The sequence below is a fragment of the Protopterus annectens genome, chromosome 6.part0, assembly GCF_019279795.1.
Source record: "Protopterus annectens isolate FY-2018-M chromosome 6.part0, PAN1.0, whole genome shotgun sequence".
Classification (NCBI taxonomy): Eukaryota; Metazoa; Chordata; order Ceratodontiformes; family Protopteridae; genus Protopterus; species Protopterus annectens.
In genome coordinates this window covers 1,787,786,616-1,787,812,644 of record NC_056737.1, presented here as the reverse complement: position 1 = coordinate 1,787,812,644, position 26,029 = coordinate 1,787,786,616, and positions in this window count along the sequence as shown.

Here is a 26,029-nt window from a genome sequence, read left to right as displayed (position 1 = left end):
TTCACAGCAAAGAACTTTATCTGGGGAAATATTAAAGGGCTGCTATCCTTGTGGCCATTGTATGGCCTGCCAACATTTGCATAAAACTAGTGAATTTTCTAGCAAAACACTTCTAGAATTTTTGAAATAAGGGTTTTGCTAATTGCAGTCTTGGATTGGGTTGTCTATTTGGCAACCTGCACCTGCTCTGCATTTTATGTTGGACAGACGTCCAGACCAGTGAAATTCAGAATAGGGGAACATTTAAGTGCAATTAAAAATAAACGTGTTGCCAATGCCCTTTTCAAACATACCATGGAGCATCCATCTGCAGCTTTCAAGTTTGTTATTATAGATAGGATTACTCTACACAGGGGTTTTAAAGCTGGATGGCATCAAAAACTTAATCGGATGGAAAATATGTGGATAATCAGATTGGGCGGTTTATTCAGACCTGGACTAAATGCTTTAGAATAGGCCTATTTCATGAACTCTAAACATTAAATACAATGATGGGGGTGTTTGTCATGTACCTTTTGTTTTTTTATATAACATCAAGTCCTATTAGTTATGACTTATGGGCAGCAAAATCTTAATATATGATATAATTTGGGCATAATTTGGAATACTCATGAGGTTTTTCTCATGTTATATTCAGTTATATTTATAAGCATTTATGTAATTAATAACTGGGATAGGTATGGAATATTCATGAGGTTTTTCTCATGTTACATTCAGTTATATTTATAAGCATATATGTAATTAATAACTGGGATAGGTAGGTTAAGATATTATTCCTTTCAATTTTTACGGATATGAAATGTACTCATACAGATTCTATAAGTCTCATTGTCGTTGTATATTTATATAAAATCTATGGTATATTTATATGTATCTATATAAACAACAATTGAGACAGGTTGATTAATGTATTATTCCATTTTCAATTTTTTATGATATGGGATATATTTATATGGCTTCTGTATGTTATAGGGTTGTTGCATATCCATATAGGAATAATTTTTGATGTTCCCAAATGTTTGTGTCCTTCATCTCTTTTTGAGGTATGTGCCCCTTTAAATGAGTACTATAAATTTGGTACTCATGTGGTGGTGTGTTTCTTCATTTGATTTCAACATCCAGCATTGATAAAGGCTATATGTTAGCCGAAACCGGTTTGCTTGTATAATGGTTTACTGCCATTATATGTAACATTTTTGTATAATAAACTTGTTTTCTGGAAGAGCGAACTATACGTGCTGGCTAACTTTTTTGAATCTACATAGTGTAACACCAACCACAAAAAAAATAAAAACACTGAAGGTAATAATGGCAAAAAAAAAAAAAAACAAAACAAGACCAGAAACCACAAAAATTGGCTTTAATACACTCTCTGATGTCTCAGCATAAACTGCCTTCTAGGAGTACATATCTTAAAACATCAACCACATCTTTTATATACACCAATAATTAACATTTTAAACAATCACTCATTTAAGTAATTAAAAAATAAACCTCTTATAATAACACTTGTCAATTAAAATCAACATTCATTCCCTTAGGAAACAAATTGTCAAACTTTAATATATACACAGCTTCTTTAAAAAGAAGTTTGTTTTTACTAATACCCTCACCCAAATGATTATAATCAACTTTTTCCAAAATAGTAGCTTGTAAGACCTGTACTGAGCTACCATGTGCTTCCAAAAATTGTTGTGCCACCAAACTATGTTCTTCTTTATTTTCTATATCATGAATATGTTCAAGCAACCTTATTTTAAAAAGCTCTTTTGGACTCCCCCACATAAAACTTGTCACACGGACATCTGAGGGCATACACAATGCCCTCAGTATCACATCTAACATTTCCATGTACCTCAAATTTCTTTTTTTTTAAAAACAATTTTATTAGTTTTAACATACAAAATAAATATTATAACAATCTTATGCAAGCAGTTAACATATAAACAGTTATAACATTTGATAAAACAACTAAAGTATTTACAAAGACATCCACTCTAAATCAAATCAATTAATTAAACTGTAACATCTTACTAATGAAACTAAGACTGTTTTAACAAGTTTTGTAAGGTATCCCATATATTATAGTAAGATGTTTTCCTAATGGTTCTTGACTTTATTGTCATTAGTTCCATATGACACACTTAAATCATAACATTTTTAAATTCATTAAATGAAGGAGGAGTATCTGAAATCCAGTTTCTGGTTATTATTTTTCTAGCCACTGCTAGAATTGACCATAATAAAGGAAGTTTAACTTTTTCAACACATTTAGGAACAGGGGTGTTAAATAATATAAGTGATTTAGAGACTATGAAATTATCTGTGAAAAGAGCCTGCAACAAATCATTGATTAACATCCAATATTCCTTCAGTTTTATACAATCGTAAAACATATGTGCCCGATCAGCATTTATTTTTACAGTACATCTCTTACATATGTTGTCTTTATTGTTTATTTTATTCATCATTAAGGGTGTATAGAAAGACCTATGTAAAAATTTCCAGGTAAAAAGTCTCCAATTAATAGAAGTAGTTTTATAAGCAGATTCCAATATATATTGTTTATCTTGTTGTTTTGGTAATTCACCATTAATGGAATTGAAATAATTCAAGTAATTATCTGAACTATAATAGGTTTCATCTCTAATAATTTTATGTATGTGTGAGAGCTTACCTTTATCAGAAACCCTATGTTGTAAATTTAATATCAAGTAGTCAATCATGATTGGAACAGATTCTTTAACTGTTAAAGACATTAAATCAAGTTTGTTAGTAAGATGTTGTCTAAAAGTTTGAATCTCTAACCAACATGTTTCTCTCAAATCAAATTCTTGCTTTAAGAAGTCTAAATTTTTTACTTTATTGTCAGACAGCATCTGATACCAATACTTTAAATTATTCTCTGTGACTAGAAGAGTTCTTTCAGAGGTGGATGATAAAAGAATACCTTGTGTATACATTATAGGAAATAAGATAAAATTCCATTCCTTATACTTAGGATGTATATATATATAATTACGATATCTAATAATAATATTTAATGGGTAACTAGCTATATATTTTGGTGTAATAGATGAGGTACAAAACTCTTTTAGTAACCATAACATGGGATTGTTTATAATAGTATTTTTGTGTATTAACGATATTTTTGTGAAGTGCATGCTAATTAATTCCCAATATTCCTTCCATTTTGCAACATATGACTGATCTATTAGCAATGTTATAACTTTTATAATAGAAGAGATAGCATATAAATTAAAGTCTGGAAATGATATGCCCCTTGAGACCAACTATTAGTATGTTTCTTTAATGCAATCCTAGGTCTATTAGGTGCCCATAAGAAATTTAACATTTGTGAATTTAATTTCTTAATAATTATTTTTGTAGGTGGGAGTATTATTGATTGTATTATGTATAATATCTTCGGAATATTATCATTTTAATAATTGTGAGTCTTTCTTCCATGGTAAAAAAACATATTGTTCCAGCTATTGAAATGATTTTGTATATTATGAAGACAATTACTATAATTATTATGTATAATGGATTTAATATCTTTAGTTAATATTATGCCTAAATAAGTTATTTGACCTGAATTGGGTATGTATTTGAGAAAATCATTAGTGAGAACATTTTTCCCTGTGTATATTGGTAATATTTTATTTTTTTCTTCATTAAATATCAAACCAGAAATATTCTTGAAATCTGTCATCTTATCAAATAATGACTGCATAGAAGAATTTGTTCCTGCTGATGTAATTAAAACATCATCTGCAAAAAGTTGGATTTTAGATATTGTATTTTCGTCTATATCAAATCCTTCTATACCATTGCTGTTTCTAATCAAATTAGCCCAAGGCTCCATTATTAAAGTAAATAATAATGGTGAAAGTGGACACCCTTGTTTTGTACCTTTTAATATGGGTATTTTTTGTGAGACACATTTTAATGTAAGCCAATGCTCCTTTATATAGATGTTCAATTAAATTCACAAATGTATCAGAGAAATGTGTACACTTCAATAAGATAAACAAATAGTCCCAACTTACTGAGTCAAATGCTGAACTTATATCAAGGCTGATGAGTGTCAAATCTTTCTTTTTTCTGTTTGCATAATCAATCAGAGTTAAAGTTCTCCTTATATTATCAAAAGTATTTCTATTTATAATAAAGCCTGTCTGATCTATATCTATTATACTTGGAATGATTGTCTTTAATCTGTCAGCAAATATATTCATGAACATTTTATAGTCAACATTAAGTAATGAAATAGGTCTATATGAAGTGCATCTAGTTGGATCTTTATTGGGTTTCAAAATTGGTGAAATAAATGTGTATTGCCAGGCTGGGGGAATTGACAATTCATTTTGAGCTGAAATGCAAACCTTATGTATTAATGAATAGGTACTCTTAGGAAGGATTTTATAAATCTCAGGAATAATACCATCATTACCTGGTGCTTTGTTTGATTTAAGTTTATTTATTTGTGTGATAACCTCTGTATATGAAATATTTTTATCTATTAATCTAGTCTGTTGTTTATTAAGTTTTTTGTTCATGTTTGTAATTATAAAGTTCTTTATTTTGTCTTTAGAATCCATATTAATGTTATTATGGTTAATGTTATGAACGTGATTTCTAAATTCATCTAATATTTCTGGTAAACCAGAGACATTCTTCTTTTTCCTTGGAGAGAAAATTTCTTTGATGTGATTTTGTTTATTCAGCCTTTTTGTTTTATTTTTAAGTCTATGTAAGTATTTGGGATTTATTGAGTAAGACAAAAATGTATATTTCTCTAATGTTATTTTGACTTTGTGACTTAAAATTTCTTTGTATTTCTCATTTAATTTATTTATTTCCTCAATGACTTTTTTGTCCATAATATTTTCCTTATTATTATGTTTATATGAGTCTAATTTGTTTTGAATGTCTATTAATTCCCTGTCCCAAGATTTCCTTTTATTATTATACCACCTGATACTTTGTCCATATAAATAAGATTTTAGAGCATCCCAAATGTAAATAATGGAGATGTCAGGTGTAGTGTTTAAGTCTAAGAAATGTTGCACCTCTGTAAGTATATAATCTTTATAATCTTTTAGTTGAGTTAGGTATGCTGGTATTCTTTTGATCTGAACATTATAAGTAAGAGATCTGCTCCGTGCAAGAATAGGCTTTTTCTTGCATGGAGCTTTCATGAATCCCAATGTATGACATGAGACATAATGTATTACTAAGGATGATCACAGAAACTGACTGTAAGGAGTTATTAAGAAGACACGCACATGTAATATGTAGCACACTTGCAGAGTTGATACTAAACAATGTGAAACAGACATTCGCTTGAGTGCATTTTGGTTATGTGTGTTAAATTTGTTTTAAAACCAGGTAACTAATGCATTGATATGTGTCATATAATTGTGAAAATCATGAGTTCATAGGCACTGATGTATAGGATCTTACTTAGCCACTTGCATTCTGCTCAAGTCTTTTCTCCTCACCTTTTGATTTCCTGTGTGTATGCTGGTCTTTTCATCTTTGGCCTGTACCTGTTACAACATTGCTATTTTCAGACATGCATTATCACGCCACATACATGTCCAAAATGGGTTTTCACAACAAGAAACATAATCTGATATAATTTGTGTGACAGTTGGCAGAGAGCAACATCTCTGTCCTTATGTAAACAGAGAGCAATGACAAGTCTCATTCAAAGGCAAAAATGAGGCAAACACTTCAAACGTGCTAAGTCCTCAGCATCTTTCATGCAAATGAGATGACTGCCGATGAGCAACACCAAGGAATACAGAAAATAGGTGACATTAATATTTTCACTTTGATACCTTCAGTGGGACTTTGTAGTCATCACATAATGTGTACATTGTCAATACATGTTGGGGTTTTCCAAGTCAGTTATTATTACATGTTTTATGTGCAACGCCCATTTTCTAGTCATCTACAGTGTTTTGAAGTTTGATTGAAATGCATGTTTTCTACAACCTTATTATAAATTCCTCTTTGGAGTCACTTGCTGAAGGGGTGGTTTGTAAAATATTGGTTAGACAGGTAGGGGTTCAATTCCTTTTAGTAAGTGGCTGCACTGCATGTAAGTAATAAGAATAAGCATGATACATATATGCAACTGCTTGTCATTGATGTATAACTTGTCAGTACAGTAGGGAGTAAGTTTAGATCCTCCAATTTTTGTATGCTGTTTAACAATGGTTATTCTTTAATCCCCCACAGTGCTGTAATTTTTCCTTGAAATGTGTGTTTCTGCCCCCCACTATAACTTCTCCTATGGCTTCAGTTGATAATGCAGTACTCTAGAAAGTGTTAAGTGGGCAGGCGGGGTTTCAAATCCATGGTGGTCTCCCTTGTAGCACCTTCTCCAGCCATACTTGTCTGTCCTTCAAAAATCTCAGGAAATGTGGCCAGACATTGTTGTCCAAATTACTTCACACATGGGTCATCATCTGTGCAATGATGAGCATTGATAGGAATCTAATTTCCACAATGGATGACAAATTAATAGAATATAGGTACTGTATTATTATGGTTCTAATTACATTCTGAGGTGTGAAACATGGCAGTCTTCCATCCCTACTTTTGCTGCTAAGAATAAATGTTGGACAATGACTCCAACATTAGATGGTTAAAGATAGTGTCATCTCTGGTCTCAACTTTCCATCTATTAAAGTGTGGTACATTACATCCCATAACCATAATTTTGAACAAATAGGCAACATACTGAACACCTATTAACAGTTTACCAGCAAGTTTAATTTTTTTAGATCACAACAAGCTTAACATGTCATACTATGTTATTTTGATGTATTCATATTACTCAGTGTAATTTACCATGGATATAATTTAAAAAAAAGTGTTAAGACTTGAATTTTCTTCAGACTTTTTCAATACAAATATGTGAGAAATATGACTCTTTAAAACATAAATTGTGAAACAATACTGTAACATTTTGTGAATGTTAAAGTAATCATAAGATTATGTCCCTCATTAAGGTTCTGGGCATTGCAACTTTCATGCAGTACAAGACTATCTACTCCTGCTAAGTGAGAGTTGCCAGAAGACCTCAGCAAAAAGCACTTGATACACTTTTTGAGAAGGTATGTGGGAATATTTCTGCCTTTCTGGCAACAAGGAAACTGAAAACCTACAAACCTATAAATGACACCAAGACCTACAACATGATTATGGTATTTGTTCTAACATTATCTGGAATCTAATGACTCCAGTAATGATTATCAAATGTATAGTATTCCAGAAACAATGACATCCTCGCATGAGAATCAAAGCAGAAACAATAATTTGGGTGATGTTTGAATGTTATTATCTGGATAAGCAAAATACTGTTCATGAAGCTGTTTGGTCTGATAGGGTTAAGTAATGCTTAAGTGTTTGTATTTTAGTTAAATGCAGCCAGATGCACTAGAGGGAGTACATTAAAAGGGTCTATATTAGATAATCGAACATTTAAAAGTTGACTGTCATATGGTTGACACCATATAATCAAACTTTTAAAAGTTCGAAAATCTAATAAAAAAAAATAAACTTCAGAAATAACCTACCTGAACATATTAAGCAGGGGGGCAAGCCCTTCTGCACCCCCTCCCCACATGGGGGGCTGTGCCTCCCACCCCCCACTCATTAAATATACCAACTCTGAGATCGCACTATAGTGCAGGAAAGGTAAATCTTCCCATTCCACGCTGTAAAGAGATCTCCATTAAAACATTTGAACTTTCACAAATTTGATCATATGGTGTTGACCATATGACAGTCGAACTTTTGAAAGTTCAGTCATCTAATATAGACCCCATTAAAACATGTACAAGGGATGGAATAACCAATGCAAAAGATCAGCTTTTCTACTTTCAGTATGGTATTGTATTTTTTTTTAATATATGTCATTTTGTAATTGTAATTAAAGAATAGCTATTCTATCCTGGTCAAAACCCTTCCCCTCAATTCAACTTCCTTTACTGTAGTGAATAATGACAGTATCTTTCTGGAACTACTCCCTACATTTCAGTTATGACGTGTCGTATTGGACAGCTCACACTAATGGAGAAGACCTTCAGATAAGCTGAAAATTAGCATTCTTATACTGTGCTCGGCAAATCTTCATGACATTTGGTAGATTAGATGTTGTTTCTTATGCCTTCCTTATTCATCAACTACAGCCTTCTCACATTCTTTTGCTATTCACTCTCAGACAAACATGAACAGGTGTTCCACTGCCCATCATTAAATATCCTTAAAATCCAACAACTAAACATAATTTAAAAACAGACATCCCTTCTCTACCCTGAAGATCATTCACTAATTTATCAGTCATCCTAATACATGCCCTCCACTCCAGTCAATAAGTGGTACAGCACTATCTGCCTCTTAGGCCCAGTAAAAAGCTCATTGTTACAGCACTCCTCTCCAGCAGCATACATGGAAACTTGCAGTTTGCCACTATATCAAAACCTGGAACAAACTGCCAATTGCCATTAAATCTGTAGACCAGACCTCAGTCAATATCTTTTCACAAAATGAAATATAGCTACTAGTAAAGATGAACTGAACTCATTCTATTGAATGAGGTTTTAGAAGTTTGTAATCTAGTTTTATATTGTCCCATTACAAGCTGTTATATCCTCATAGTTTCAGATACATGTTTACATAGCAAGCAGTGTAAGCATTGTTAAATAATTGCAAATAGCAAAATGATTAGCACAAACTAATCTTTATAACTGTAGCATTCATTAAATTGCATAGATTCATAGGTAAGTAGTAGGGTTGCTGTCCTTGAGGGACATTTTAAGCCTAACCATTTTCTCTTATGGTGCTTGAATTAACCTATCCTATTTGGGATTAGATTGTCCTTAGCTATCCCATGATCAAATAATTAATTATTACCTCTGATGAGAGTAACTGGGACCATACTGTAGATAATTTATGGAGACTTGTGTGGAATAAAGCATTTTTGGTTTTGAACTGGATTTTTATGTTAAAATATGCAGAGTAAATATTTTTTAATTAGTAAACTAATTACAGTATATCACTAAACACTCAAGCTACAAACATACTGTCAGCCTTTTTTCATCCATCTTTAAAGATTACGTAAGGTTAAATCACTCAATCATCTCTGCTTGTTTTTTGAGATATTTAGAAAAATAATGAAAATTATAGCAATATAAATAAATGGTATATATATAGTATTTAACATTTTTTCAGCTGTACTAGACAAAAATCAACTATCTATGGAGTAGTGATGCCCATTATTTAATCGTTAAGATAAAATCCTTCAAGATCCTTAATGTAGCATGTTTGTACAGTTACAAATGTAAATATGACCATGTGATAATAGTAAACTGAAGTTATCACTAAGATAATACTGGAGAAATGACTGTACTCCACCCTATAGGGCACCTTAGGGTTTAATGAATACTTTCTTTGTTACCATGTATATATATTTGGGTGTACTTCTAAACACCAAAGTATACAAACCTTGAACAGCTTACAATCAAGCCTGAAAGATCAAAAGCCAAAACAATGAAAAAAACAAAACACTTATGCATCCCCCATTCTACCCACTAATTATATATACCAACTATCTACAGTGGGGAAAGGGCAAATACCCAGATCCCCACTGTGACCAATCTTGCACAAACTTAACACCTGCAGAAGCGATCAAATAGTTTTGATCACTTCTGCCAGTGTTAAACACATTTGAAATTATGAAAGTTCAATTATATGTAGTGTGCTGATATGTTTACATGTATGCCATCATCCAGCATTTTTCTTTGTCATGTAAAGTCATAATTACATTTCATTTATCTATGCCTTCTCACTTTAAACTTTGACTGCTAAAGTTTTGCCACTGACTGACCTACTTTAGATTTCTGTAATTGGGATTTTGTCTTACAGTCTTATCATACACATATGCATCATAATTTTAGCAATATTTTGAATGAGGAAGTTACCCGATTTCAATGGGATTCTTATTTAGAAAATGTGTACAGAGTCTATGTCCTGTGAATGTTATTTATTTTGAACACCATTTTAGTTTACATCATATTTTGTAAAAGGATTTAGTTCTGTAAGCTGACTGTAGGTTTTGTGTAAAATTATCTAGTTAAAGTATGTGGAGCTTTTCTCTATGGGCATCTGCAAGAGCCAGTTGAAGAAATGTACTACATAAATGAGTTAATATGTATGTGGTAGAAGTGCCCACTAAAGAGTGTCATGAGTGAATGATTGATGCCAATTTGCCATTTTGATAGGAGGTTGTTGGTAGGGTCCTGCAGTAAGACATTGCCAGAGGGGAAGGCAAGGGTCCAAGGAGTCATACGTTTACGTAGGACTGCAGATGCACTCTAGATGGACATCATGGGTAAGATGCACTCTAGATGATCATCCTGAGCAATACAATAGTTTGCACTCACACTGTGTCCAGCAAAACAGACACTACAGATTGCATTTGACCAGAAGGAGAGGTGTTAGGAGAATACAAAAAAAAAGAAACCCTGTTAATTCCTCTCTGATAGCTGTAAAGATACCCACCTGTTGACTCTCTCGCAATATCCTGTCACACCATTGTTTCTGTTTTGTGTGTGTGTGTATGTGTGTGTGTGTTTGGGTGTGTGTGTGTGTGTGTGTGTGTGTGTGTGTGTGTGTGTGTGTGTGCCTGTCATGTCCTGATATTCTATAATTTAATAGATATACAAAACTAATAAATTAATTGTGCAAAAAAGTTTTTCTTTGGGGGTAGAAACTTAGTATTTTATTGATATGTCACCCCTATTATTTATGATGCAAAAAGTTAGTTGCAACAGTAAAAATCTGAACTAAATAATCAAGGAGTGCGTGTTTTTATATCTATCACTAAAAGATGAAATTTAATGAACTTCTGAGATGCAGATTTTGACAAGCAGGTTAAATGCTTTTACTAGTAAAAGGTCAGACTGATGGTAGTTTGGAGAAGGAATGGGTGCATAATGCTATGTTATCACTGACATGCAGTCAGACCATATTTATCATAAAATAAATACATTATCACTGTCATCATAAAATCAATATTTTTATCCATATTATCACAGAATCAGCATGACTTCATGTGCATCTTGGACTCGGTAAATAATTGTCACCATAGAATTACCACATAGGCGGAAACCCATTAAGTACAGAGAAAGTTATTAGGGACCTGGGGACTCAAGTTGATAGCAATCTCTCCTTTGAAAACCACATTGCCAAAGTGGTTAGAAAGACCTTCTACATAGCCCACCTCATCACGAAGGGTTTCACATCTAGATCAAGAGAGGTAATCATGCCCCTTTATTCATCCCTCATCAGGCCCATCATAGAATACAATGCCCCTTTTGGGATGTACCTTACCCGACACCTGCAGCAATTAGAAAGACCCCAAAAGTATCTCACCAAGAGGATCAAGGGTCTCAAACAGATGCCATATGCTGCTCGGTTAAAAAACTCCAGCTCTACTCAGTTGCATACCGCCTACTTCGAGGCGATCTATGCCTGACATACAAAGCTATGTCAAATCCAGAATTAATGGACATGCTCCACCTCAGTAAATCTAAATCCCTTAGAGCCACATGCGCGAGGGACTTGAACCTCAGCACAGAAATAAATAGAACTTGCTGGAGGGACAGGTTCATAACCCAGAGGCTCCCTTCGCTCTGGAATAGAATTCCAGTTCATGTGAGGCAGAGCACGTCACTGAAACTCTTCAAGAAGAATCTTGATAAGTGGATGGGGTATCGTAGGTTTGTCCCAGGGATTACTCCCGTGTCACTATTAGACAGAGGCACAGTAAACTAAACCTTAAAAAGGGCACAGTATACTCAAATCAAGGGGTGGCGTAAGCCATACAGAATCGGGCTAGGCTTATAATTGCCCCAGGGCAGATAGCCTAGTATGAACCTATGAACCTATGAACCTATGAATTGTTACATCATTGTAATAATCAGGGATTCAGTACATTGCTACTGTCATCACAGAGTCAGTGCATCATTGTTGTCATCACAGAATCAGTGCATCACTATTATCAAAGTATCGACACATCTTCACTACCATCACAGAATCAGAACTCTGCTTCTATAATTATCAAATGAGTACATTGATGCAGCCATCACAGAATCACCACATTGTCTCTTTCATCATTGAATCACCACATAATTGTCATTGTCATCACAGAGTCAATATACAGTTATTATCATACTACAGTCTGTGCATGTTCTAAGTCATTCCAAAATAAGTGCAATGTCATTGTCATTACAGAATAAGTGCATAGGCACTGTCTTCACAGAATCAGTTCATCATTGGCATGGAATCTGTAAATAAGCAGTGTCAGAACAGAATCAAAACATCATCACTGTCAGAATAGAAACAAGACATTACTGCCTTTATAGAATCAGAACATCTTCTCTGACATCACAGAATCAGTTCATCATCACTGTCATCATATGATTAGAACATCGTCACTGTCATCACAGAGTCAGTACATTGTCTCTGTCATAACAGAATCCGACATCAGTGCCATAATAGAAGTATGACATCACTGTAACCAGAGTCCTTACAACTTCACTGTCACCACAGAATGAGTACATTATAGAATCAAAACATTGTGTCCATCACAATAGAATGACAGTTATCACTGTTAAAATAGAATCAGCACATCACTGTCACCATAAAAGTTGTATATTTTCCATATCAAAGACTGATTACACCATAGTGGTTATCTGAAAACGAGTACATTGCTTTTGTTATAGAATTAATACATTGCCATTGTCATAATAAAAGCAGAACATCACTTTCACCTTAGAATCAGTACACCTTTATTGTCATAAAACTTAGCACATTTTCTATGTCATAACAACAGAGTCAGGATAAATTCACTGTCATAACTGATTCAGTACATCACCGTTACAATAGACTCAGTATATATTTGTTGATATCAGAGAGAATCAATGTATTGTCTCTGTCATATAATTACAATCAATAGAATCAGGACATAATTAATGTCATAAAAAACTCAGGATATCATTGTCTTTATAGAATAGGCACATAATTGCTGTCATCACAAAGTCAGCATATTTCCACCATTATTACAGAATCACTGCAGCAATGTCATCAGATAATCAATGGACCTTTGCACTCAATGCATAATTACTTCATTATCTGTCATAAAATAATCAGTACTTCCTCTCTTAGCACACTTTCAAAGTCATGGCAAAATCAGAACATTTTTATTCTCATCTCAAAATCAGCACACTGTCTGCCACAACAGAATCAGATGCTCATCACTGTCATAGTAGAATCAATAAATGACACTTGCTTTAAAATCACTATACCACTTCACTGTCATCTGAGAGTAACTACTACATTGATGTCATTACCGAATCAGTGCATTGTTATTGTAATAATAAAATCAGAGTATCATCACTGTCAAATTAGTCTGGACTTCACAATCATTTTAGAATAAGTAAATCACTAGCATCCAAAAGTTAGCAGATCATTATTGTCACAGGATCCAGACATTTTCACTTTTATCAAAGACTCTTTCAATACACTATTGGTTTCATCACGGAATCAGTAGATGTTCACTGTCTTCACGGAATGAGTACATAACCAATGCTATCAGATAACAAGCGTATGTTCAGTGTCATCACAGAAGCAGTATATTGTCAATACAATGAGTACATCAGTTTAACTGCAGAATCAGTACATTGTGGATGTCATCATAGTATCAGGATCTTTGGAATGCAACACAGAATCAGAACATCATTGTCATAGACTTGGTAAATTGTCACAGTCATAATACAAATTAGGGCATTGTCACTGTCATAACAGAATCCGTACATACCTGTTGCTAGACAATAAGCAGATCATCACTGTCACCATATGGTCTGCATGCCATCACTCATCGTAGAATCAGCACATCTCCACATTGATCACATCAGGACTACATCATTACTATCATCATCATATAAACATATCTGCACTCTTATCTTTGAATTAGCACATCATTGTCATAGAATCAATAAATTGGCACTGTTCATTTAGAAATAGACCATCCTCGCTGTCTTAATAGAACAAGCACATCACTCTCATTATAGAATATGAACATCTTCATGGACCTGACAGAGTGATTGCACTATTGCTGTCATTATATAGTCAGCATGTCACTTTCATCACAGAACTGATGCATCTCCACTGTCACTGCAGCATCAGTAGCATCAGTAGATTACATTTACCAAAACAGAATCAGAACCTCACTTTTACAATAGTGTCAGTACATAAATGTTAGCATAGAAACAGCACATCTCCACTATCATCACAAATGAGTACATCAGTGCTGTCACAAAATCAGTCCATTGGTTCTGCCATAATAGAATGAAGAAAGTTTCACTGCCATGTCAGTGTCAGTACATCGCCATCACCATACAAATGTACATTTGCCCTGTTAGAGAGTAAGTATGCCACCATTCCTGACAGAGAATCAGTAGATTGTCTCTGTCATAATATAATTAGTACATCTTCACTGCTATAATAGAATCATGACATATTATGGAATAAGCATGTCATAACTGATACCATAAATAAGCAGATCACTGCAATCATAGAATCTGCATGTCTTTTCACTCAGCACAGAATCACGACATCACTGCCATTATAGATCAGCACAGCTTCACTCTCATCACAAAAACAATTCATCATTGTTATTGAATCAGGAATTCATCATTTTTATTTTAAAATCAGAACATTAACACTCTACACCAGTTTCATGATAGAATCTGATCTCAGAGAATGAGTATATCATCGTCATTATAGAATCAGCACATCAGTGTCATCATAGACTAAGTACATCTTCACTGTGGCCACAGAATTAGTAGATTCCCTCTGTCATAATAATATGAGTCAGAACATCATCACTGTCATAATAGAATCACTGCATCACAGTCACCAAAGAATAAGTACATATTCACTATCATCACAAAAGAGTACACTATTACTATTGTCACAGAACCAGTGCATTGCCTCCATCATAAGAGAATCAGGATATTTTCACTTTTATAATAGAGCCAATACATCGCTGTCAACTTAGAATCAGTACATTTTCACTGTCATCTGAAAATAAATATGGCATCACTTCTCCAGGGAATCAATGCATTATATCTTGTTATAAAATAATCAGTACATTGTCACTGTCATATTAGAAGCAGAGCATGACTATTGTTATAGAAAAATCACATAATCACAGTCAAGTCAGCAGATCATGATTGTTAAAGAATCAGGAAATCATTAGAAAATGAGTAAATCTTTGCCACAGAACCAATAAATCATCACAATCACGACTGATGTCAATAATGTCATTATATAATTAGGATAGCACTAATCATGGAATCTCTATATCATCATCATTGTCTTTGCAGAATCAACATATATTCTCATTCATTACAGAAGCACACATCATCCTTGTCATTATAGAATCACCAAATCTTCACAGTCATCACAGATTATCTCAGTACACTGTCAATGTCATCAAAGAATCAATTCTTCATTTTCATCAGAGAAGAGCTCATCATCACTGTCATCACAGAATAATTGCATCTCCAACGTCATTCCAGAATCAGTACACTGCCAATGTCATTACAGAATCAATACATTATCGCTGTTAAAGAACGGCACTGTCATCATATAATCAGTGCAATGTTGTCATCAGCATATCACAGGTATTATACAATAAGAACATCTCTTCACTGTCACCATAGGATTAGCAGATTGCCTCTGTCATAATAGAATCTGAACACCATCAATGCCATAATAGTCAGCATATCATTGTCACCATAGAATCAGCAAATCTTCACTATCATTATATATGAGTACATTATCATTGCTAAAAAACTGTTATTAAGAGCTGAAAAGGGAAAAGAATACACTTAAAAACTGATAGCCTTTTGCGTAATGAAAACTGCAGATTGCTCAAATAAGTTTTTATTGCTTTCATTCTTTTAATATACTAAGAACTTAATCAGAAAACCAGGAATATTATTATAACCTTCCACAAGCAGTCTTTGATTCATTGACTCTAACACAAAGGAAACATTTCTAAAATTAGAACATTGTGATGCAAGTTTTATCCAAATGTTATTGTGTTCCTTCTTTTTAATAGTTACACAGTGTTCATAAATTCTTTGGGATCACATCCTAATAGTCATCCCAATATAAAAACTGGTGAGGCTACTGCAGCGAGCAAGATAAACTACATAATCAGTTTTACAATTGTATTGATAACTTGCTATAATATTTTTTTAATGTGTAGAAGGTAAACACTGAGTTTCATGACTTTTATGAGTTGAATCCTCCAGGTGAACTTCACAGACCCCACCCATTTACCTCTGAATGGTTTCACACCCTCTTGAACTCTCTCTTCAAAGTTCTTTTCAACTTTCCCTTATGGTACTTGTCCAATATCAGTCTCATGCCAGTGTTTAGCCTTAGATTGAGTTTACTACTCTCTTTGGCCTGCATTCACAAAGAACCTAACTCCGGGAAGACCTGATACTGGTACGCCGGGGGCCACCACCACCATCCTCACACCATCCATGGGCTGAACATTGATCACAAGGACTTGGGCCCCCTGGTGATAATGTGAACACTGACTTGTGTAGACCACATTTCCCTCTGCCCATCACTCAGTCAGGGATTTGGTGCTGGGGCTTTCCCTCTTCACTCACTATTGCTGAGGGAATCCTGATTAGTTTCTTTTCCTTTGTTTTTTAATATGCTTAAATTTGGCAGGTCACCACTTCTGATCTAAGATCACATTCTGAGCGTAGCTGAGGGGGTGGGCGGCAGGGATTGTGGGGAAGGACAGACGTGCCACCTCTCCTCTTGCTCACACACACGTTCCACTGCCACTGGACTCCAGGTGGCAGAGGAGGGCCAATGCGGCCTTGGCAAATGGGAACTGGACAGGAGGACATCGGGCCAGCTAAGTAGAGGTACTAATGACAGCCTCCAGGGGCAGGCCTAAAACTTCCGCAACAGTTCAGCCTGTATACTTTCCCAGAATCTATGAATCTCATTGGTCCTTTTTCTGAGAAAAAACTCTTAAATGCTTAAATGTGAGTATATCATTGTTTTCAAACTGTGGAATACCCTCCCATCCACAGTAACCTCCATCACCTACCCTGCCCTCTTTAAAAAAAATCTCTTAGACAACACCTCTCCTCCTGCTGGTTATGCCCATGCCAAAAATAACCCTCTCTAATCACACCTACCACTTTCTTCCCCTATTGTGCCATTCCCACTCTACCCCTCCTCTTCCCACTCAACTGGTCAAGATGTATGTACTCTAACATGTTCTAAATATCATAGTTAAATCAATGCCTAAGATTGTTACTGCATTGCCTTCTAGCTATCTATGTAACTGTAACTATATGTCTGTGTTTTTTATGTATTTGCTCTCTAGCTATCTATGTAACTGTAACTACATTTCTATGTTTTATTATAATCTGCAACATGTTTAATTTTATGTGGAGCTTTTCTCCTGGGCCTCCACTGAAAATGGGCTCTCTTAGGACAAGTGGACCTTCCCGGTAAACAAATGCAATAAATAAATAAATAAATAAATACATACATAAATAATGCTTTTTAAGTTACACATGCAGGAGTCCAATACCAATGATACAGTAGCTTTAACTGATGGGTGGCAAGTCTGGGTGTTATTGCTAGATTTTTTAGTAGCTGAAGCTGCTTTGTAAAATGGGCATGTGACATGCTGCCACCCAAAAGGTTACAGTGTTCTTTTATCATCTGCTGAATCTTGCTTGTGCAGGTTTTGGAGAGCAAGGTATAAATATGGGTGGATTTAATGGGGTTGCACATAATTTTATAGCTAGTCTCTTAAGACATGTCTGTGGTATGGTGTCAAATTTCTGTGTAGGGCAAGTACAATAAGGGAATGAAAGACAGCATACCTTAACTACAAAAATCTTCAAAAGTCCATCATCATCATCATCATCAAACCCCGTTTTTTCCCATTTTTGAAAAGTCCATAGTAGAGATTTTTAGCTTGGTATGCAGCTCATTAAAAGTGACAAAGGGCCAATATGTCTTTTCATATTCCATAATAAAAATTCTGGAGAAAGTGACTGATAAATGAATCCACAGAGTAAGCAGGGAAATGGGCAGTTTGGATTCAGATCAAGATGCAGCACAACTGATGTTTGCAGCGAGAGATAGTTAAAAAGAAGATAGAGATTAGGAAAAAGTCCAACTGGACATTCCTATACTTGGAGAAATGAAATGACAAGGTCCCAAGAAAGTTAATTTGGGCAGTCTTTGTGGTGGTTTGAAGTCCTAGAAAATCGGTAGAAATGGTACAAGCTATGTACAAGGACCCAATGACCCAAGTATGAACAGTGTGCAATCTCACAGAGGTGTTCCCAGTGGGAGTGGGTGTGCATCAGTGTTCAGCTCTGAGCCCATTGCTATTCATACTGGTGATGGGCTACATTAGCAAACAGGTCAGAGGGGACAGATCAACAAAGTTGCTGTATGTAGGTGAAGTGGCATTACAGGCATACTGTGAGCAAGAACATCAGCAAAGGATAGGGGAATGGAATGCAAAACTGAAGGCATGTGGGATGAAAATGAGTACAGATAAGGCAGGTCTAATTGCACCAAAAGGGGGAAATCAGAAGAAGCTGAGAACTGAGATAGATGGGAAAATAGTGGAACAGGTTAACAGCTTCAAGTATATGGGTGGGGTGGTTGAGGAGAAGGGAAGTCTGAATAAGGAAGTCAAAGCTAGAATCATAGGAATTGCAACTTACTGGCACAGAGTGTCAGGTGTAGTATATGACAGAAGAATGCCAAAGAATCTGAAAAGTAAAGGGTACAAAACAGTGGTGTGACCACTTATACAGTATGGTACAGAAACCTGGGCAGTAAAGGCAGGGAAGTTGAGGAACCTAGAGATGATGGAGATAAAATGCCTGATACAGGTTATAGAATGCACACTGTAGGACAGATGAAGAATTGAGGACATAAAAACAGAAGCCAAAGTAGCTCTAATTGCAGAAAATGTCAAAGAGAACAAATTATGGTGCTTCTGGCACATGTGCAGAAAAGTAGAAGACAATCTGGTGAAGAAGAATTGGGATGGACAGGTAGCAGGCTAGAGGAAACAAGGGTATCCAGCAAAGAAGTGGTTGGATTGTATGAAGAAGACCTGCAGCAGTCAGGCATGGGTGTCGAAGAAGTCAGGACAGTGGCATTAAACAGAGAGAGATGGTGACAATTGACTTGACACTCTGACCCCATGTAGAAAATGGGAAAGGGGGCTGATGATGATGATGATGTCTTTCTATCTATTTTTAGGAAAGGTTTGCCTGAGATTGGATCGTATATGCCACTCATTCAATTTATGATAACGTTTGTGAAGTTTCTTTAAGGTCTTATGCGCAATAAGGATTTTGGGCAAGTACCATAAATAGGTGGATAGCTTTAAGTGTTAACACCTGATCATTATGCTTGAAGAACTATTAAAATCTTAGCTTCCAAATTAGTCAGAATAAGCATGTGTCTTGTCAATGAAACCAGATAAGGGAGATTAGCAGCTAGCTGCATCAGTCCATTTACATAAATCTGGAAAACTGACACCTCCTAATTTTCTTGGAAGAAATACAGCTGATCTTGGAATTTTCTAATACTTACAACCCACACAAATTGAATCATCAAGCCCCTGATCTTCTTCAGCTGTTTTCAAAAAGAAGGGGTGGGAAAATGCTTAAGAATAAAGGAAAGTTTGGAATAGATCATCATATGAAGGGCTGACACTCAACCCCATCAATAGAGTCCAAACTTCCTCCAAGAGTAAATGGAGATAAAGAGGCTGTGCCATTGAGGGTGTAAGTTTATGTTGCCCATATGCATATAATCACTAGTTGACAATATTCCCTGGTATTTAGGTGGGTGACATAAGGCCAGCTTCGAGAGAAACATTGCACAGGACACTAAGGATAATCACAAGGCTTTCTTTAGTTATGTTAGGAACCTGGGTGGGAATTCCCAGATATGCTCAGAATTAGTCCAAAATGACAAAAAATACACCGAGCCCACAGACATTGCCAACATCCTAGCTGACAGGTTCAGTGCAAACGTCCCCCCCCCACCCACCAAAAGGGCAAATATCTATCCCAACAGAGTGCTGCCCCCCTGACATCTCAGATGCTCAGGTAAGAGCTGCCCTCTCAAAAGCAAAAAACACAGCATCAATGGGACCAGATGGTGTCCCGGCTGCCCTACATGAACTCCAAGAGAGCTAAACCCAAACATAAAACTACTGTTCAATCTTAGCCTTACTACAGGATATGTACCCAAAGAGTGGCGTACAGCAACAGTGGTCCCTCTCCACAAAGGTGGTGCCTCAACGGATCCTGGAAAGTATCGCCCCATAAGCCTGACTAGCTTGGTCTGCAAAGCTATGGAAAGGATCATCATGGACCTCATAAATAAAGATATTGGGGACCTACAGACACTGGACCCTACCCAGTTTGGCTTTGGTAAGGGCAGATCCTGCCTCTTAAACCTGGTTGATTTCTTTGAAACAGTCACCAAGGCCATTGAAGAGGGGAAGGTGGTCCACACAGCCTACCTGGACCTCGCAAAAGCCTTCGATACAATCACTCCCCACTGGCATTATAGATAAGCTCACCAGCTTAAATATAAACCCTATGTCACTAGATGGGTTGCAAACTGGCTCAAGGACAGAACCCACATGGTTAGAATTGCTGGAGCCATGTCAGACTCCAAACCAGTTACAAGTGGTGTCCCACAAGGCTCAGTCCTGGGACATCTCTTGTTCGGTATATATTTCGGGTACAGGCCAACATGGAAGGACTGTGGCTGACCAAGTTCGCAGATGACTGCAAACTGGGTGCCATAATCAACTCTCCAGCCGACACAAGCATCCTCCAAAAGGGCCTCATAGAAACAGACAACTGGTGCCAGAGCCAAGGCCTCAAGCTATACCAAAAGTGTATAGTCATCCCCTATGGCAAAACAGTGCCCACAAATTACCACATAGGTGGTAATCCATTAAGTACAGAAGAAGTCATTAGGGACCTGGGGACCCAAGTTGATAGCAATCTCTCATTTGACAACCACGTGGCCAAAGTGGTTAGAAAACATTTATATAGCCCACCTCATCGCGAAGGATCACATCTAGATCAGGGAGGTCATCGTGCTCTTTACTCATCCCTCATCAGGCCCATAATTGAGTACAATGCCCTTTGGGATGTACCTTACCAGACACCTGCAGCAACTGGAAAGACCCCAAAAGTACCTCACCAAGAAAATCAAAGGGCTCAAACAGATGCCATATGCTGCCCAGTTAAAGAAACTCCAGCTCTACTTAGTGACATACCGCCTGCTCAGAGGCGATCTGTGCCTGACATATAAAGCCATGTCCAACCCGGAATTAATGGACATGCTGCACCTCAGAAAATCCAAATCCCATCGAGCTACGCGTTCAAGAGACTTGAACCTCAGCACTGAAATAAATAGGACATGCTGGAAGGACAGATTCATAACCCAGAGGCTCTCTTCACTCTGGAATAAAATCCCAGTCCAGGTTAGGCAGAGTCCCACATTGACTCTCTTCAAGAAGAATCTTGATGAGTGGATGGGAGATCATAGGTTTACCCCGGCTATCACTTCTGTGTCACTGTTAGACAGAGGCACAGTATAGTAACCTCAAAAAAAGGCATAGCAAAATTAATTTAAAATGGGTGGCGAAAGCCAAACACACTCTGGCTAGGCTTATAAATGCCCTAGGCAGATGGCCTAGGTATGAACCTATGAACCTATGAACCTATGTGGCATTACAGGCATACTGTGAGCAAGAACATCAGCAAAGGATAGGGGAATGGAATACAAAACTGAAGGCATGTGGGATGAAAATGAGTACAGATAAGGCAGGTCTAATTGCACCAAAAGGGGGAAATCAGAAGAAGCTGAGAATTGAGATAGATGGGAAAATAGTGGAACAGGTTAACAGCTTCAAGTATATGGGAGGGGTGGTTGAGGAGAAGGGAAGTCTGAATAAGGAAGTCAAAGCTAGAATCATAGGAATTGCAACTTACTGGCACAGAGTGTCAGGTGTAGTATATGACAGAAGAATGCCAAAGAAGCTGAAAAGTAAAGGGTACAAAAAAGTGGTGTGACCACTTATACAGTATGGTACAGAAACCTGGGCAGTAAAGGCATGGAAGTTGAGGAACCTAGAGTTGATGGAGATAAAATGCCTGATACAGGTTATAGAATGCACACTGTGGAACAGATGAAGTATTGTGGACATAAAAACAGAAGCCAAAGTAGCTCTAATTGCAGAAAATGTCAAAGAGAACAAATTATGGTGCTTCTGGCACATGTGCAGAAAAGTAGAAGACAATCTGGTGAAGAAGAATTGGGATGGACAGGTAGAGGAAACAAGGATATCCAGCAAAGAAGTGGTTGGATTGTATAAAGAAGACCTGCAGCAGTCAGGCATGAGTGTCGAAGAAGTCAGGACAGTGGCAGTAAACAGAGAGAGATGGTGACAATTGACTTGACACTCTGACCCCATGTAGAAAATGGGAAAGGGGGCTGATGAGATGATGATGTCTTTCAACCTATTTTTAGGAAAGGTTTGCCTGAGATTGGATCATATATGCCACTCATTCAATTTATGTTATCGTTTGTGAAGTTTCTTTAAGGTCTTATGCACGATAAGGTTTTTGGGCAAGTACCATAAATAGGTGGATAGCTTTAAGTGTTAACACCTGATCATTATGCTTGAAAAACTATTAAAATCTTAGCTTCCAAATTAGTCAGAATAAGCATGTGTTTTGTCAATGAAACCAGATAAGGGAGATTAGCAGCTAGCTGCATCAGTCCATTTACATAAATCTGGAAAACTGACACCTCCTAATTTTCTGGGAAGGAATAGAGCTGATCTTGGAATTTTCTAATACTTACAACCCATACAAATTGAATCATCAAGCCCCTGTTCTTCTTCAGCTGTTTTCAAAAAGAAGGGGTGGGAAAATGCTTAAGAATAAAGGAAAGTTTGGAATAGAACATCATATGAAGGGCTGACACTCAACCCCATCAACAGAGTCCAAACTTCCTCCAAGAGTAAATGGAGATAAAGAGGCTGTGCCATTGAGGGTGTAAGTTTATGTTGACCATATGCATATAATCACTAGTTGACAATAGTCCCAGGTATTTAGGTGGGTGACACTACAAGAAAGGAGAAGCCCAATTCCTTGGACTAATTCCAATTGCAGATTTATTGATAAGTAGCATCACTCTGTTATAAGCATTTACTTTAAGCATGGAAGCTGAGTGAAAAGCAGATAGAATATTAAGATAAGGAGGGACACCTTTTTACAGATTATCTGTTAATAACAGTCATCAGATAAGAATATTCAGGCCTTCTGTGCCATTAGTTCCCTGCCACTGAGGGAGGAATGACATCTTAACCATGATGCTAGTGGATCAATAGCCAGCCGGAAAAGTGAAGGGGGAAGAGGGTAGATATGATGGGTTCCAAAATAAAAATAAGAGGGGAGTGATATAAGCTGATTTGTAAGGTTCCTAGCATAAGAGGAACTATATTAGGCCTTAACTGCAAAAATAAATTTAAAGAATATGCTATGTTTTCCAAAAACTTCCCACATGTAATACAAGTTTATTTATTTATTTATTTTATGTTTGTTTACCAGGATAGTCCAACTGGTTAAGAGACCCATTTTCAGCAGAGGCCCAGGAGGAAAAGCCCCACAAGTTATAGAGAATCTTCTTCTTCTTCTTTCGGCTTTTTCCCAGTTAGGAGTCGCCACAGCAGTGGAGTTTTTATGGTGCCCATCCTTCCACAGAAGGCACACACACACACACACACACACACACACACACACACACACACACACCCTCATGCCTAGGGCCAATTTAGAGTGTCCAATCCACCTACAGCATGTCTTTGGGATGTGGAAGGAAACAGGAGCATCCGGAGGAAACCCACACAACCACAGGGAGGACATGCAGACTCCGCACAGAAGGCACCCCAGCCAAGGATCGAACCAGAGAACATCTTGCTGTGAGGTGGCAATTGTAACTGCTGCCCACAAGTTATAGAGAAAAAACACAGATATAAGTTTAACAAACATATGTTAAGACAAACATATTAAGAAAAACATCATTAGCTATTTGACATAATAAAGTCACAAATATCAACAAGAAAACATCTAAAATTTAGAGGAACATAACCACAGTTGTGTAAGAAATATATAATTTAGCTAAACATAGCTAGGGTTGTATATAGGATATAGTAAAGAGTACTTGTTAATGGAAATAAAAGCTTTCTCAAAAATCAACCAATATATCCACTGCTGTCTGGTGTTATTGTTTAACAGCTTGTATATATAGCAGGACAGCATGTCGATAGTCTGTACTAGATTTTGCTTTTCAAACCAGGCTTGCCCAGGATGCACCAAAGTGCAGATTTGGCTATTCAGTATACAAGCAGGAATTCTAGTGTAGATCTTAGACTCCAAATTAAAGACATTGGATGATAACTGCTTACCAATAATGGATCTTTACTAGGTTTAGGGAACACTGTGATAAATGATTCACTCATTGACAATGGCATCTCTCCAGAGACTTTTATAGAATTAAAGAATTGAGTTAAAATTGGGATTAGAAGGCCATTTGTGGACTTATATAATTTTATGGTCAGGCCATCTATGTTGGGTACTTGGCCTGAAGGAGAATGATTCTTGGTATGTAGCACTTCATGACTTGTTATTTTTTTTTCTCTAAGGTCTGATTGAAAGCTTGGGAAGCTCAAGGGAAAGGCATTTTGTCTAATATTTGTAAGGGGAATTGATGTTGGCTTAGCATCATTTTGGCTGTTATTGCCTACATAAACAGATTTGTAATTCAGTGAATATATATTATTTATAATTCTAGGGTCAGTTATTGGCTCATCATGGCTATTTTTAATACATCCAATCCTAATTTGTAGCCTGCATTTCTTAGGCCAATAAGACAGTAATTTTCTTTGTTTATCTGCCTGGGCCCACCTTTGCAGTGCATTCCTATAGAGGTATAGTTGAGCTTCCTCAGATAGACTCACATTAAGCCTACTTTGGAGAGCTTTATAATGTTATAATTCTGATTGGGTTTGGAAGTCCTCAATGTGTCAATTAAATGAACTTAGTAGCTCAGCTTTAGCTGCAGCACAGATAATGTTTAAATTGAGCCTAAAAGTTTCTCACCATGTAAAGATAGGTATACTGTGTTCAGGGTTATTCAGAAGGAAGATATTCACTTCTTCATATAGGATTTTTTCTGTTGTTGGGTTAACCAAGTTTAAATGATCTAATTTATATTTCCTGTCTAATTGCATGTTATGTGGGTAACAGCTAACAACTAATTTTATGCTCCAGTCATTTGTAAGGGGGCAAGGAACCACTGAAAGACTCATCACATCCTGAGTCAAATATTGGGAAATCAATCTATTACTACTGCTATTGCCGAGGGTATAGTGAATACATACCCTGGATCCTCAGGCTGCAAAAGTCTTCAGACTTTGCTAAGCTTCATAGCTTCCATTTTGTTTAATATGAGTTTGAAGGATTTCAGATTGTGCTCTGCCCTACAACTAGTTCAAACAGTAACTGAGTTAGGGACCCCATTAAAATCACCCCTAATATCATCAGTGTCTGGAAATTATTCAAATGTTATAGTGCAGAAAAAAAGTTTGCGTATATACTAGGAGTATCAGTATTTTGGCCATATACTGTACCAATTATTAATGACCCCTCAGGAGTCTTTAGATTAATCATGGCACATCTACGATCTGAGTCACTACCTTGATCTAGTTCCTGCTATAATATCTTGGAGTGGATCAGAAATGGCACACGTCATTTAGAAGATATTG